Consider the following 17,662-nt stretch of genomic DNA (forward strand, 5'->3'; position numbering starts at 1 on the left):
CTCTGGCTTACCCTGTCTGGGGGTGGGTAAACTTTCTTATGTGTCTCATGTTTCTCTCCTTAATGAGCTGAGAGGAGGGCTTGTGTCAGTTTCTGTAAGTTCTGCCGTGGGAGATTTTGTCTGGTTTTTTGCTTTGTTCTATTGGTCATACATTTTCCGTGATTGTTTTAAGACACTAGTTCCAAGAAGCTTTCAGCCCGCAACCATTGGGATACAGAAACTGTTCAACATTCAAACCCATTGTGTAGGAAACTAAAAACATTGCACTGGATGAAATTTCATATTGCTTTAAGTAGCTTTTTCAGTGATAATACATTAATGGAATAGGTGAGAGCAGATTTATCTCTGTTGCAAAACGAAGGCAGCAATATATGCTGACTATGGTAGGCAATACATACAGAAGTAAAAATTAGACACATTGATTGATATACAGACACACCCAGACACACTCAGACACACACAGACACACACACACACACACACACACACACACAGAAGCATACAGGCATGCAAGGTACATAAAATCTGTGCGCACACAAATACGCATACAAGGACTCTTGTCATCGCCTGTGCGTCATTGTGGGGGGTATGAACACTCCCACCTTCTGACTCCCATGTTGTCAGAGAGAGCTTATTTTAAAAGAAGAAATGTTCTACTCAGAGAGCTGATCTGGAGAATCCTTGAGTGATACATTTGTGCAGCAGCAGGCTACCCATCTTTGCTTCTGTGAGCAGCTCACTTCCTGCCATGGCCTGTCTTCCCCTCCTCACATTTCCTGCCATGGCCTGGCTTCCCCTCCCCTCACATCTGGTCATGTGCTGTGTTCAGAATAGCTTTTACAGTATGTATGAAACCATAGTTCGCATCAAATAGTGTGCGATTAATACCTGGATGTTATACCACATTTGATGGAATATCGTAGAATGGAGACACTATGCTGACATGCGTATCCCACAATGCATTGCAATAGTTCATGACCCAAGTAGCCTGACATCAACTGGTGGAGGGTGGTAAATGGTTATATTTACATTTTAAATCATTATTTTCTGATTCCCTTGCAAAAAGTCACATAAACTGGTCAGTTACTGGAACATACACAGTAGAATGAAGGTACATTAGTAGCTAACTAGCTGATCATTTTAGTGGCTTCATTAAATGAAAGGTCTATGGCTGTCATCATGCGAAGTGCTGCAAGGAAGTGACACATTTCTATGATGACGTAACATGTCTGAAAAGCCATTGTACTTGTACAATTTGATACAACTATGGTCTGTTTTCTCCTCCCCTCACTTCCTGTTATGGCCTGTCTTACCCTCTGCTCACTTCCTGCCAAGGCTTACCTGCTTTGCCCCTGTCTTCCTGCCTCTGCAATGTTGGTGCAATACATTAAAAATCCAAACTAAGACATTAATCCCTACAGCCTGCCACAACACTACAAACAGAGCTTTCAGCATTGTATTAGAAAAGGCTTATCAATGGAAATGAATAACACCCTGATTTGGGTTTGTAATGGGCCATCACTCTGCAGTTTTGTTTCAAGAAAAGGGGGTTATTAACATTATATTTATCTGAGGCTTGTAAACCTTTTTCTTCCTTGCATGGGTATCTGCTATATGCATTTGCCATATGCCCTGCCTCTATTTTATTCAATTAAAATTCCATTTATTTATTTGCTGTACATCTTAGCACAGTTGCTGTTGCTGTGTATTGTAATCCAGACTAAAACTACATTCACAAAACAGAATGAAGTTAGTCTTCAGGTACAAAATGTTTTGTGACCAGGATGGTTGTGATTTTTGTTATGATTTATTCTTCTTGCAGTCATTCCTGAACAAGCATAATGTAGAAATCTGGACAATGAGGCCCTGATTTGTTGTCTGAGCTAGCAGTTTGCTAAGTGAAGACAACGCTCTCCTCCGAAATTCACTTTTCCTCTCTCCAGACTCAGGAACAATGGTGGACATGAATGCATCCATCTGTCTAAAACATTTACATCTATCAAACAGTCTGACAGACATGCTGTTTGGCATTTGGCCCGTGGACTGTCTGTTTGGTGCAGGTAACTCTGCTGCAATTGCCAAAGAAGTGACAGCAGTGGGGACAGATTCTTCCCCCTGCCAGCATGGATTTTATCTACAGTTGGTGATTGGACTGGATTGCTAGATTTCATATTAGCATTTTGGTTCATTAAAACTTTATCTGAACTCATGCTGAACCCTTCATCAATAAAAAGGAAGCTAAAGGAAAAATGCATAAATATGTTTTGGTGCCTGACAGAATTATTATTATTATTATTATTATTATTATTATTATTATTATTATTGTTATTATTATTGTTATTATTATTATTATTATTATTATTATTATTTTGAGCATTTTGCCTTTGAGCAATAGTCACCCCCCTACTGAAAGTTGAAGCTCACGCTTCAGCAGTTTTACAGACTGTGATATTTCATCTTAAAGTGTGAAATACGGATGTGTAGTCTGAGATTTGTAATGAGCAAATACTGTATATCTTTAAAAAGTTAAACATGCCTGAGCCTGCACAGATTCTGGGATTGGGTGAGTCGTGCCAAAATCTTGATTCTGATGTGCTTCTGAAGTTGCTTGAATAAATTGTCAAAAGGAAAAAAATGGCCATCCATTTTCTACCATCCATACAGTATTTTACAGTGAAAAAGATGATTTGCGTATAACAACATGGCCCATTTGCCACACGGAGTCATCCTTCAGTGGAAAGAAGAGCAATTGCACCGTTACTGAAGTGCCTGTATCCGGCATGTTTGTTTGGCCTCTGAAGGGCCACTTCAATTGGAAATAGTGGCCACTGTGGTTGCAGTCACTCTCAAACTGATAAAATGGGATTTGGTACAGAATGTTCGGATACAGCGTCGGAGAGGAAACGCAGCTCAAGCAATGCTACACTGTGCTGCCCAAGAACATCAGGGGTCTTCGGAGAACACGGGGAATACAATTATCCACACAGCGAGCAGAATGATAATGCTCACGGGTACAAAGCCTCAGCCTGTGCAGGCTGTCATATTTTGACTGCAAAACTGCAGAAAATTCACATATCACTTTATTTTCTTTCTGATTAAATAGCACCTGATTATGCATGAGACCATAATGCGGTGTACAGCAGCATCTGTTGAGAAATTGACAGCATTAGCATTTCCATGTTGCATATGGCCACGGGAGTGCATGGCACAGGTTTACATCAGCCCAACACAGATGACGATTAAAGAAGTGCTCTTTTAGAGTGTAGGGTTTTTTGACAGCAGATACATGGCAACATGCATTGTGAATGCATTACTTTTTCCCTTTATTCTTGTTTGCGTTATTAAAATATGTATGATTAAGCATGGAGTCTGGTCTCAGCCAAATCTTTTGTGATGAATAAAGAATTGAGCTGAATCCTGGGAAAAACAAGTTATTTGCCACATCCTCGCAAGATACTGTGTGTGCCCCTATGCATGTGTTTGATGTATGTACTGTATAATCATGCAGTTTAAAATAACTCTATTACGATCCAACTGAATGCCATTTCATTAAAAGTAGCTAAATAGCACTTTGCTAAACTAACACCTGCTGGGGATTGAAAAGCTATTTTGAAATAACTTTCCTTTAGCTGTTGCTTGCATACCTCAATGCCCCTGGTGCAGTTATGAAGAAACTTGACTTTAAAAAAAGCATTTATCTTGTACTGTATGTCATTAATATTCTAGAAGGTTAATGCTACAAAAGAACTAACTAGATTTTAGTCTGAAGTCATTTAGCGGCCAGATTCTGTGCGCCCTAAGCTAGAAGCTGAACGCACCTCCGTGCCGAAATGAAGAAGATGCAAGGCATCCTTTGTGTGGTGTGGCTGCTCCTGAAGCTTCAACATCACACCAGCTGTGTTCATAAGCAGAGTGGGGAGAGAACAGGAAGACAGCTTCTGAAAGTTTTTATTTTTTATTTTTTAAACCATCTTTCTTTGACCAGCGATTAGCTATAAGCAAAGAATGGAGATCTGATAAACCCCAAATAACCCACATTTGTAAGGTATGATGTCATGCTCTTTTTGTTCACTTTGCTGTGAGTATTGCCATTCCATTGTGTGCCCACAATTTCCTATTTTATAAGGGAAAATAAGGTGATCACAGGATCATTCTGCTCCACTGACAAACTACTGTCCAGTGCCATTTTGGTCGAACAACTGCCCTGGCTTGTGACATCTGCTTCAGTTCCAAAGGGGCAATAAAGCATATGAAAACATCAAATATATGCAGTCTATTGTTCTCACAGGTACATAACATACTGGCTGACAAGTAACGTGCAGTCTCATTGCAATTATAAACACTAGGGAAATAAATGAATACATTGTATTAATGTTTGTTGTGATAAAAGGAAGCAAGCCAGGGTTTGAATCTGAAATGCAGATGCAATACCTACTGTATGTTCTCCGTTAGTCAGGTGTAATATACATGCACACCGGTGAATGCATCCATGCACAGACCCGCTGACTCTCTGACAAGCGCGGCCCTCACACGTGTCACTGTTTTTGAGCAGTGGACATGTTAAACATTCACGGTCGCCAAACCTGGTGTGACGAAAGATCAAGCGCTGATATTTGTTTGTTATGACTAGCACAGCGAGGCCCAGTGTGGGAGGACTGATATTCATCTCTGATCTTCAGCCACACAGAGCCCAGAGAAACAAACAACTTTCTTATCAGGAACGCGTCAGAAATGGACTCACGGTTCAGAAAAGTTTCAGTCAGTCGCACATATGCAGAGAATAAAGCTCAAAGTAGCATGACTCAGAATTGATTGGTGATTTTAAGTGTAAAGTGTGAAAGTGTTCTTTCGACTTGTAAAAATATATCAATGCTGTGACATAATCTAATGAGCCAACTTAATCAACTTTGTTTACTTTTATTTATTCATTTCAAGCTTTGTGTTCAAATGCCTTCCAAAAAAGTAGCTGATATTAAATTAGGATCTGATGAGAGACTGTGACATTATAAAACTACAGTTTAAACAGAACAAAAACTCAAAATCAATAGTAATTAATGCAGTAAAAGCTATAGAAAGAAAATGAAAAAAAAATAAAACGTACAATTACACTAACAAATGTATATGTATTTTTTTTAAGTAGTTTGAGTGGTCCTAATGATCTCAGATAAACCGTGGAAAAGTTTTGGAGCTATGACCTGCAAAGCCTGTTGTGCTTTACTTTTCAGACAGACCTTACTGAAACCAAAGCGAGAACACCTGACACGATTCCAGGGGTGGGCCGTTACCTTGCTGCAGGGTCACTGCATGCTCTTGTTTGTACAATTTGCTGTGGCTCATTTGGCTAATTACCAGTCTACAACAATGCCGGTTCACTCATTGATTAGACCACTGTGCAATGTTTAGCACAGGGACACAAGAGCAGCCTTCATCTGCCGTTGAAGGTTTAATCAAGATATTTTGCATTACACATGCAGAACACCAATACGGTGCTCCTTGGCCACCTCCGGTCTGTTCCATCTACCTGAAATGATTTACACTTAAATGTCCCATACAATGTAGTAAGATGTGTTTTTAAGGGAAAAAATTAATTTAAAAAAATAATAAAAATATTGATATGTTTGCAATGTTTAAGTACATGGTAAATTTAGCTAGCAGTTCTAATTAAATGGATAAACATTAATCTTTCCCAGACACTATAGTGAGTAATTATGTGAATTAAAGTATTATTTTGTAGTTCAACATCTGACGTTTTGCATCACCCATACATGGACACTGTTAGTAGGCAGGCCTTTTTTTGCAGTTATAATATTTGGGAGTCCACACTTATAAACACATTCAAACTCTGGCTGCTCATGAAGCCTTTTGCCAATATAATTGGACTTGATCATATGAATGAAGTATTCTTGTCATTAAATGGTATCTCAGATATATGAATTTAGCTCATACGTTTTTGAGTAATAGCATTATGGCACTTCTTACTAGTGGCAATATAAACAGATATATCAGGACCTGATGTCTATACTAACTACTATTTTGTGTGAATGTCTTATCCAAAATTTACCGCCTCCAAGCCCAAGACAGATTGTTCAGGAACAGAACAAATTTGCACAGATGTGATTCTTGCCAGTCACAGGTCTGAAAGGTCATGCCCTTTTCTTACCAAGACTGAGATTGCTGTAGTAACCCCCCCGCCAAAAAAGAAAAAGAAAATAAATATCACACAATTATCCATAATCATTCCTAATCATTCATGCTGAGATTATTTTGAGCATTTACCCCCATTACATTGCTATTTAGTGAGTATATCTGCAATAACTATTCAATTGTCATACATATAAATGGGTATCCCCATTCCTGCATGGTAACTAGAACACCAAGTCGTTTCGTCATATGATATATACATAATTAGCATGGTAATCTTTGACATTGTAATTCCCAAAGAGCACTTCTTAGATAATGATAAGCAGTAAAGTGCGCATTTCACTGAATACAGAAATGAAGTAATAACACAAATTGCAAGGAAACCGGGTATGTGGCTGGAGAGAAGGGCAGTGAAGGTGGCTGACAGTGCATCACCCGAAGCCTTAATAACTTTAGCTGCATTAATCATGCCATTGCTATGCATTAGTCTGTACTGTGCCACTTTGGTTGCTTTTGATTCCACTTCTTTCTCCTCTCTGGCCTCAGTTGGTCTCAAATAAAATGCACTTCTATCTATTTATAGTTATTTATTTATTTATATTTTTTTATGTTACAGCTGACATCATAGTAACTTCATTGTCCATTTACTCGGTTGATCTTTTTCTTTTTCCCTTTTGTCTCTGTTGCTAGCCGTAAACTACTTTTTTTTTTTCAAATTTATTTTTATTTTTATTTTTTTTTTTCCTGCTTTAATTTATTTTATTTTGGACATCCAGATGGCCAAAGACCTGTTTTCCAACATGTCTATTTCCAGCCGCCTCTGAAAGCACAGCAATCCTTCCACCAGGTGTTCCAAATGCTACACTTTCAGGACAGTCATCTTTGCCTCATTAAAATCAGTCAAAATAAATAATTTGAATAAGGTGGACACCATTAGAAGCACTGTTATACCCATATCAGATTATTTCCAGATCATTTTCTCCAAAAGTAATAATACCATAAGACATTATATATTACCTCATGCAAACTGGTGCATTTTTAATGAGATATTAGGAAACCTCAAAACCAGCATGTGAGTCCAGGGCTTTTGACCAGATGGCAGGGTAAAACAGTGTGAAGTATGCTTTATATAAAATTGGCAACATCCAGGGCTGCCTTTTCAGGCTAGTGCAATAAAGTACTTACATGTATCAATATCATTGTTTTTGGTTACTCCATTTGATGCATATGTCAAACTATTGACCCTTAGCCACTCTTTGGCGGTCATAAATAATTACATAAGTACAAACTCTATGGAGGCACAAACTCACTGTCTCCCTCTCTCTCACTTTCTAATACACACACACACGTACGCCTTATTTTACCACACCACTCTCGCTCATGTGTGAGAAAAAGCTGGATAACACTCTTCTCTTTAGCTTTACCTTAGCGTGTCCAGCCTATTTAACAGACTAGTAGGCTAAGCCTTTCATAAGCTATCTGTCATAGAACATCACAGCATAGGGATAAAGGGCTGATGTAACAGCTACTTGCATGAGAGAGGAAGGGCATCCTCTGATATACAGCTCATTTCAGAAGTGCTGCTGGCAAAATCTGCAGGCTGTCTTGTTTTCATTTTTTGAAAGCAGATAATTTTGTCTCCTTTGTATAAAACAGAATTATAACTTTGGTGATGTATACAGGTGTATAAGGTAACTATACACAGGAATGTGTGTGGCCACTGGCTTCCTGACCATGGGACTGACCCTCTGCTGAGTCACGTTCACCATTAACTTTTCCTGGTCAACCAAGGCATAATTAAGTGCCTGTCCCCTTCCTCTTGTGACTCTGCAATAAATTCACCACTAGATCAATTAGCCACCAGCTTTGGGCAGGAATGGGGAGCCTGATTTAAAGGGCTTCAACATTAAAGCAGTAATCAATGGTTTATCTATCCATGTTTGATTGACCTCTCCAATAGCATAAGCCAACCAAAAGTTTGTGCACCCGAAATAATATACAAATCACATTACAGTGATGACACGTGGGATTTCGTCACGTCAGTGACTTTCTGAGCAGAAAAACACTTCAAAAACCAAACAACTGGGCTCTGAGGGTTAAGACATGGACTTCACTGCACGCACCAAAGCATCTTGCCTGATCTTCTAGACAGTTTGTCTGCTACCATCTGTGAAATAAACCAAGCTGGTTTATTTCCCATCGACAGCTGTTTTGAGGAACAAGTATCTATATACTTTTCCTCTGATATCTCCTGTGCAGCCAGACCCAAGTGGAAGATTTGTGGACATCCAAAGTCATCTTGACTGGAACCCCTTGCGACCCCGACTTCAAAAAAGTCCCTGTGTACCTGCCACGGACCTTGGACCAGCTGACGAGCTGATGCATCACCAAACAAAATTAAAGACTGTCCCTTTATTGCCATTAAGTATTGAAATGCATTTCATGTGACACAGACATCGATCCCTAAGAAAGTGTAAAACTTGTAATACCTGATTTGGTCATTTTACTGCCATTTGGTCCAAACATGGGTCCTATTACAGTATGTCTGGCGTAAAGCAAATGCAGCTTTTCGCAGTGAGAACGCCATACCCAGAGGCAAAACATGGTGGTGGTATTGTGATGTTGGTACAAGCTTTGCTACCTTGGGACCTGGACAACTTGTTATTGGAAGAAAGCTCTCTGTACCAGAAAATTCTTAAGGAGAATGTCCAGTCATCTGTCTGTGAGCTGAAGCGGATGCGTAATTTGGTTATGAAGCAAGACAATGATCTAAAACACAAAAGGAAATCCACATCTGAATGGCTGAACAGAAACAAAATTAAAGTTTTGGAGTGGTCTAGTCAAAGTCCTGACTTGAACCCAATAGAGATGCCATGACATGGCCTGAAATGAGCAGTTATGCTGAAAAAACTACCAATGTGTCTGAATTAAAGCAGTTCTGCAAACAAGTGCTCCACAGTGATCTGAAAGACTGATGTCAAATTATAGGATGCCATTGGTAGCAGTTAGTGCTGCTAAAGGTGGTGCAGCCAGTTATTAGGTTCACATGGCTGATGTGTGTGTTTGGTAACTTTTTTCATGTAAAAATGTTTTTTGCATTTACTCTTCTCTTGTCTAATATTGCATTTTATATAAAGATCTGAAACTATTCAGAGTGACACATATGCTATATATATATATATATATATATATATATATATATATACTGCATGTCCCCGAAAACCTGAGCCATTTAGTAATGACATTCTTAAAAAAAAAAATCCAAAAAAAGCAAAAACAATTAAGTGAATCTACAGCTTAACAAGCATCAGTGCTATTCATTTCAATACCTATGATGTAAGAATAATCTTCAAATGAATCATCTGGCATGAATAGCTCATTCATGCAGTGATAAAAAAGAACAAAGCAAATGCAGGCTGGTAATAGGAATGTTTTTAAATCATGCATTAGGTTGCCATGGAGACAGGCACACAGTTTGAACATTCATTGACATTTCTAAATGTAGCCTGCACCATTGACTCAGCTTTTAGGACATAGTTTGAATCATTTTCACGGCATGTGGCTGGGGGTGGGAGGCGATGAGGCTGGTGCAGGGATGGAAGGGGGTTGAATAAGGGGAGGGGTGTGTGGGGCAGGGTTTTTCCACATGGAAATTGGATAGTTGCAAACCATTTGGTCACACTAGTAATAAATGCATTAAAATAAATAAATAAATAAATGAACATTACTGAATACCACAGCATGATAAATAGAAATTTGGTACTTAAAATATGGAGCACATTCCTTCAATGAGATTAACGGGATTTGTAAAATGACATATGAATGACATCAGGCATAAACTGCATATTACACACAGAACATGCATCAGATGTGCTGCTAAAGGACTCCACTGTAATCGTATTACATTACACACCGTAACAATAATTCCCATGCCTGTCCAGCCCAGATTATAGTACACAAACACACACGCACGTATGCACGCACACACATACACACACGGGTCAGACTATTGACCTGCTCCTTCACGCTCATAAATAATTACATAGGTGCAAACATGCCCACACAAACACTCACACACTTTCACTCACAGATACACACGCACACACACGTACACACACTCTTGGAATTTTACATCTGTCGTTGCAGCTTTTTATTTTTTTAAATATGCTTCCAACGATTTTGTTTCTTTGTAAGAAGGCCTTCTCAGCTTCTCCAGCCAGAACATTATTATTATTATTATTATTATGGGTTTTTTTTCAGTCTAAACTCAAGCAGCTACTAAACTGTGATACTTGTGTGAGATTAACTCTCTTAATACACATTTGGCATAGGTAGGGCATAGAGCTCACAGCTGAATACTGCTGCACTGTGATCAGTTTGGAAGACTGCACTTGATCTTAAAAACCAACAGAGCCTTAAAGACTTGAATTCACAGGATATGCTGACTGAAAATCAATGAAAAATAAAAATATCATACAACTGTGCGGATAACCATCTTAAATGATGAAAGAGCTGATTTCATGCCTGCTTTGGTTATTTAATCTTTTAAAAAATGCAACTATAATTCTGCTTAGAATTAGGATGACAGTACTTTATAAACTGCCATTGCTGTGTTTCGTAATTCTCTTGCAAAGGCTAAATAAAATGATCATTTATGAAAAAAGCTCTTGACAGAGCTTGTATTAATAGTTTAAATGGTTGTGTGCAAGCAGGGGAGTGCAGGGTGGAGGAAGTGTGGGGCTGTAAGCGTTCTGTGGTAACCTAAATAATTACATGTCTCCTTCTCCCGGAGTGATTAATTATCTCTGCAGAGGGGGATTTCTTATTTTAGTGTCCTCTATAGACGAGAACCAGAAAAAGACGGAGCCAGAGCAACAACTTATCAGAATCAGGATGACAGAATCGGGGCTGCTCGCAGTGATGCCTCCTCGGGATCCGGTCTGGTGGTTTAAACATGCTTTACCGCCGTCGCCTCCTCAGGTTCTCACAGAGCAGCTGTTTGTCGTAAAATTTACCGACGTGCATGACTAGTCTTTGTGTTATTGGGTGGCAGTTTTGGATTCAGAAATCCCAGAGAACCTCTTTTGGTCCCTGTGACACCCCTCCCCTCCCTTTCTGTCCCCAGCCTAATTTGAGGATGACGGCAGGTTTTTCATGTTGGGGCTGTGGACATGAGACATGACACATCATAAAGAGGAGGTGTTGAAATTTCCTACTCAGAGAGCCTGCTTTAAGAAGAGACCTTCAGAAAGCTGAGGAGGTTAGAATAACGATGATGTGCAAGGTCAACTTTGCCGTTACGTGTTGTGTAACACACACACACACACACAGACACATACACACACATGCACACACATGCACACACACATACATGTGAACATATGCAACCAAAAGGGAGACAAAGCAAGATAGTGAGATAGAGATATGCATACAGCCAAAGTGTTCTTAGTTTGATGAAAAATTATATATATATATATATATATATATATATATATATATAATTTTTTTCTTTGATATAAATAGTAACAGGACCTGGAGCTGTGGGGCAGAGTCATCACTGGGTAAACCCAGATAACTAAATTATGAATATGTAGCCTGTGAAACCTGAAAAGCATTGACATTAGCCAATGAGAGAGCTCTGTGGTCTGACAGGGAGGCAAAAGGATTACAGTGTAACAAAAGAGACGGGAGGAGGGATAGAAGCCTGACGAACAAACTGGTAAAACATAATAAAAACATTGGAAGTCATTGTTTATCAAATATTTTCTGAGTCAGTGCCATCCATAATTGCTGTGATTTGAATGATTCCATTTGGCACACGGAGCCTGTGGATCCATCGGTAATTAATGGGTGCGTGTTAACGATATCTGCAGAATTAATGTGTAACGAGCATCAAATTTAACCTATTGTTACCCTTCCTGTTTTTTTTTCATGGATTACATGTTACATGAGCTATGTAACTAAAAGTAAAAAGAAAAAAATATATATATATATATATATACTATAAATTATATATATATATACTATAAATTATATATATTTACTGAAGCAATGCAGGTAAAGTACCTTGCTCAAGGGTACAACGGCAGTGTCCTACTCGGGAATCGAACCTGTGACCTTTAGGTTACAAGCCCAGTTCCGTACCCATTATACTACACTTTTCGTGATCTTGGAGAAAAATTTGTATTCTCTTCTGGAGAGTGATCCGGTCAACAGACGTTTTTTTGTTTTTTTGGTAGATTTTGATGTTTCTTACCTCCCGCAGTGACTTGCCAATGCTGAATCTGAAGTTGTTTTGCAGCTGCCTTGTGGGTCGCACGGGGTGGCCTCAGCAGTCAGGGAGGACCTTGGCAGCAATCTGTTCAGGGAGACAAAAGAAACAAGGCCCCAGACCTGCCTTGCCACAGAGCACTCCCAGAACAAGTGGTGTACATGTTCTGAGTCAGTGCATCCATGGGGACAGTACTCAGTGCTCAGTCAGGGCCATGAAGGACCTGGTGGGGAGACGCAAGTGAGCGGACATGAAATGTCTTTCTGTCTGTTGTTCAGTGACTTATAAAGAACCTTTGACCAAATCCCTGACAGGTCCAGGGTTGGACCACCTCTCAGGAGTGTTTGGCGAGGTCTTAAAAAGGCCATGATTACCCAACAGCTCCACGAGGGTAGCCCAGCCCCAGATAATCTCGTCCTGAGGGCAAAGTTCCTCCTGGCTCGACAGATATGAGGAGAGTCCCAGCTGTATGTCACTGTAAGGTCTAGCACACATAGGCCCATCACCCTCAATAAGGGAGTACCATAGTGCCTAGCAATGGTACCAGAGGCCTTCCCAACCTTCTGTAGGCTTTGGGCCAGTGCAGCCAGACCTTGTACCAAGATAGTGTTTACTATGTCTATGACCCCCATTCTTCTCCTTCGGGTGCACAGATCATTTTATGCATCATGTCCTGATGTAAGGGAAAGTGGTTTCCCCTGTTATTAGAGTATACCATACAGTCATAAGTGATTTTGGCCTTGAACTCCCACTTTCCTATTGAGTTGTTGCCATTATTTATTGCATGTCCATTATAATAGGAGCAGAATATTAGGGGAGCAGTATGTTGAGGAGCATTGGACCCTAGGCAACACCTAGTATTAGACTCTGGCCCTCCTCCCTCTGTAAGTAAACAATACAATCCAATTAATTTTGCATGTTTCGTGCATTCTTATTCATTGAACTAGAAGAAAGCCATTAAACAAATAAAATGCCTAAATATTGCTTATCTCTCCTGCTGGTTATTGGAAAGTGCTATTTTAATGTATTATTAATGGAGGCTACCTAGAGTTGTCTGTGAACATCACAGGACTTATATTCTGCAAGTAGTTATGTGCAAAGGTAAGGCTGAATGCGGCATCATCAATTTCTATCATATAGATGTGGTTGTTTTTGTGGACAGCCACATTCTACCGCGCTATATATATATATATATATATATATATATATACTATAAATTATATATATTTACTGAAGAAATGCAGGTAAAGTACCTTGCTCAAGGGTACAACGGCAGTGTCCTACTCGGGAATCGAACCTCTGACCTTTAGGTTACAAGCCCAGTTCCATACCCATTATACTACACTTTTTGCGATCTTGGAGAAAAATTTGTATTCTCTTCTGGAGAGTGATCCGGTCAACAGATGTTTTTTTGGTAGATCTTGATGTTTCTTGCCTCCCGCAGTGACTTGCCAATGCTGAAGCTTTTTTCAATATTTTCTGTACAGTATTTGGTTTTATACATTAAGTATGATTTGTTGAAGAAACTTAGCAGTAAGGAGGGTGATGGCAAGTAGGACTGAATTGTGAGTCAGATCAAGTGAGCTTTGAATAGCAAAATAAGATCAAGGAGGGTTCAGACCATCTATGGACCACATGTGGCACAATCAATGTAACTAACAAACAAACACATAAATAGAGTAATTCATTCATATATAACATTACCTAGAAGATTACAATTAACTAAAGAGGAACTTCTCATTTATTCACCAAGAAATGTTCATTTACTCGACATCTATTGACCAGATGGAAACTTCACTTGCCAACATCGACATTCAGAGGATTTTTGTGTCAACACTCAATAATAAGAATGGAAGCAAACAAAAAAATCTTGTTCCACATGTTCGGCTGTTGACCCAATATCCGCTCCGAATCTATTTTGTGTCTTGTCTTTGTTGATAATTTATGCAACTGGCAATTCGTCAAAGAAAGAGATTACATTGAACTTCCTATCGATATCCTAATCCATGTTGTTGTCCTGAATTAAAGTGTGGCAAATGTCCAAGGGTTTCTATATTCAATTTTCTAAGCTTCATCTAAACTATTGCAAATAAAATAACAAGACGATTCCTTTGTTGCCTTTCATTCAAAGAGAGGAGAAGGCCATTACATTGACATTGAGATATTCTCTTTTATTCCCTCTATTTTATGCAATGAAGTCCCAGCAGGGCATTGAGGTTCAATAAAACAACAAGAAGAGGCAGCTGTTCATTGGAAATTTTTGAGTATTTGCCCTTGACCTTCAGTATGAAATAAAATCAAGAATTATTTAAAGTGTTTTTGAAATTTTAAGTGTTTGCTGTTAAAGTTATCAATGGCATTGTTGATTTGAATTTTATGCATTTCTGTCTTAATTTCAATACCCAACTCGTCATAATTAAGTAATGAAATATTACCACATGCAATCATGAAGTGACAGGGTATGAAAATCTAATTAATCACATATATATATATATATCAGTGGCGGCTGCTGACCAGATTTTTTGGTTATGCTCTATATTTCACCAAATTCACCAAATGCGTGGTTCTGTCGGTAACATCACACATCTTATCCGAAAGCTAGATTGCCTACAACAGATAACAAAATGCCAGATTGTTTTGTGGCTGATATCCTACAGACAAATCTGGCAATGTAAGACAGGGAATCAGGTTTTTTTTTTATTTGCTTGTACATGAAAGTTATTTAAATGACTCTAAAAATAAATATGCACAGCAGCAACCATTATTTTATATGCAAATGTGCATGAATGAATGTATTCAACCAACCTTTTGCAATGGATACATTTATTATGAACAAATTTGATTTCAGATGTTACAGTGGGACATTTTTATTTTTATTTTTTTTGTTACAGTGAACACCGGACATTGGGAAACAATAACACATAATTGGCCCGTGTTCACTAATATGTGGAAATATTTCTGAATTAGTGTGTAAAATGCAGTGAACTGCCAACAGACGGTTACTAGGCTGTTACTGACTAGGCTATATTACTTTGACTTTCTATCAGTGTAACTTCAGTAGCCTCTATGAGGTGAGATGGCACTCTGCAAGTTCAGACATCAGGATTCAGGAAATTACATTAAATTGTGATGTTTGTATACAATGAGATTTAGCCTACTTTGATCTAATGTTGCCAATTACATATTAATTAGTGTCTCGATGCAAACTGTTATCCGAATTTTCACTCTAGTTATGCTCCCTAAATGCCAGCTCCTGTTGACCCAAAATTAAATCATGCTAATCAACCTCTTGAGAATGCCACAGTTTTTCAGAACTATTTAGTAATGTTTTGCCAATTGGATATATGCACCTTCATCAATCAAATGATCAATTCATACATTTCCAAAAAAGACTCAAATGCACGGTTGAACTAACATGCACCTTCAATTTTGCACAAAACTTAACAGGCCTGCTGAAGTTATGTGAATAATCAAATCAAAGCCATCCTTGAACTTGGATTTTCAAAGCCAAACTTTGAACATCCATCTTCTTCAGCAGGGCACTCAAACAACACATGACCAGCAATATATTAATCCGCAAGCTCTGGCTACTCCACTTTGTCTAACCATGCGTTTTTAAAACTCTGACTTACCAAGCCCCCTTGCTGGACAAAACTGATCGGAGGCATCAGTCTCCCCTTACAATCTTTCTTTATAATTTAAGGAGTGAAAAGAATCCCGCAGAAACCTATGCAGGATCATTACATCCACTGATTCCATTTTCTTCTGAATGCAGCCAAATGCCAAAAGCTAATGTAACAAAAAGTGAGCTTGCGTAGGCTAATGTTTGTTAGCTAGTTAAATCACTAGCATTAGCAATTGGCTAGCTATTAGTTGGCAAACTGAGGTCTTGGTTTGCTGGAAAAACACAGGCTACAACTCTGATAAAAATGTTTACGATATATTGTTTACAATATATACAAATCACCACCGACAATGCCACATTTGTGAAAATTCAACAAATCGCTATCCAAATAATTGCTCTCTCCCTCTAAAACAGTTATCTAAAACAGCATGTTTTTGAACCATATATATATATATATATATATATATATATACCAGGTTTACCAACATGTAAAGTATAGGTAATATATTACAAATGAATGTAATTAAGCCCATAACAACATGTTTAAATGTTATTTTTGTTCAAAAGTTTCATTTTCTTATATCTGTGTATATATGTTACTCTGTATCAAAAATTCAGTCTCTCAGACTTAATACAATCCAAATTTCACACTGTCTGTGCTTGTCATTCTTCACAGCTTCACTTCTTCAGGTGAAGTTCTGTCAGTGGAACAAAGGGGCATAGGTGTGGAATAGCTAAAGGTAAATTGAACACATATCAGAAAACATTATTTAACTTGTTTCACAGAGAGGTGCCAGTACATGGAACAGCTTGCCAGGTCATGTATCAGAGGTAGAAATCCTTGGGGCGTTCAAGTCCAGGCTTCATACAGTGCTGGAGAATCGGTAGTTTGAAGGTAAATGTTGAGCCAAGATTGGCTGAATGGACTGTTCTTGTCACAATATACTGTTAGGTTCTCAGCATTCTTCAGTTATTTTATTTTATTATGTCTATATGGGACAGGGCAGGTTGTACCTGTGGGCAGATGGACCCAAACAGCCACAATGCATTTAGATTTGTTTTTCTTTGTTTTAACAAAACAGAACAGTTGTGCATTCTGTTCCCAGTTATAGAGATAATACAGAAAGATTATAAATGAAGATCTCCAGGGAAAGGTGCTGCTCCAGGTGCTACAGCTGTGTGTCCCTCTGGGAAAGAGCCAAGTACTGGGGGAGAACAAGTGACAGCTGAAGAGGAAGAGTGGAAGACACAGAGAAAAAATAAAAGGATTGAGAAATGTAGAGGTATTGAGGGGAGATGGGTGAGAGAGAGAGAGAGCTGGGAATGATGAGTTCAGTCCTGGGGGGGTGTGCAGGGGGCCATTGCTGCCATGTAACCCCCAGGCCTGCCTATGGGCAGGCCACAGGCGGTTGACATTCATGTAAATGAATCATTGGCAGCTAGGGGCCACTCCTGAGGTCATGGGGGGAATGGTGGGTGAGGCCAGATGAAAGAATTCTGTCGGCGATATAGGGAGGGAAAATTGAGAATGGGCAATTAGGGAAGTGCAACAAAGCAACAAGAACATCAAACTGGGTGTTACACATGTGGCCCCACCAGGAGTATTATATAGCTGCAGGGCTACT

The sequence above is a fragment of the Anguilla anguilla genome, chromosome 15 (genome assembly GCF_013347855.1).
Source record: "Anguilla anguilla isolate fAngAng1 chromosome 15, fAngAng1.pri, whole genome shotgun sequence".
Taxonomy (NCBI): Eukaryota; Metazoa; Chordata; class Actinopteri; order Anguilliformes; family Anguillidae; genus Anguilla; species Anguilla anguilla.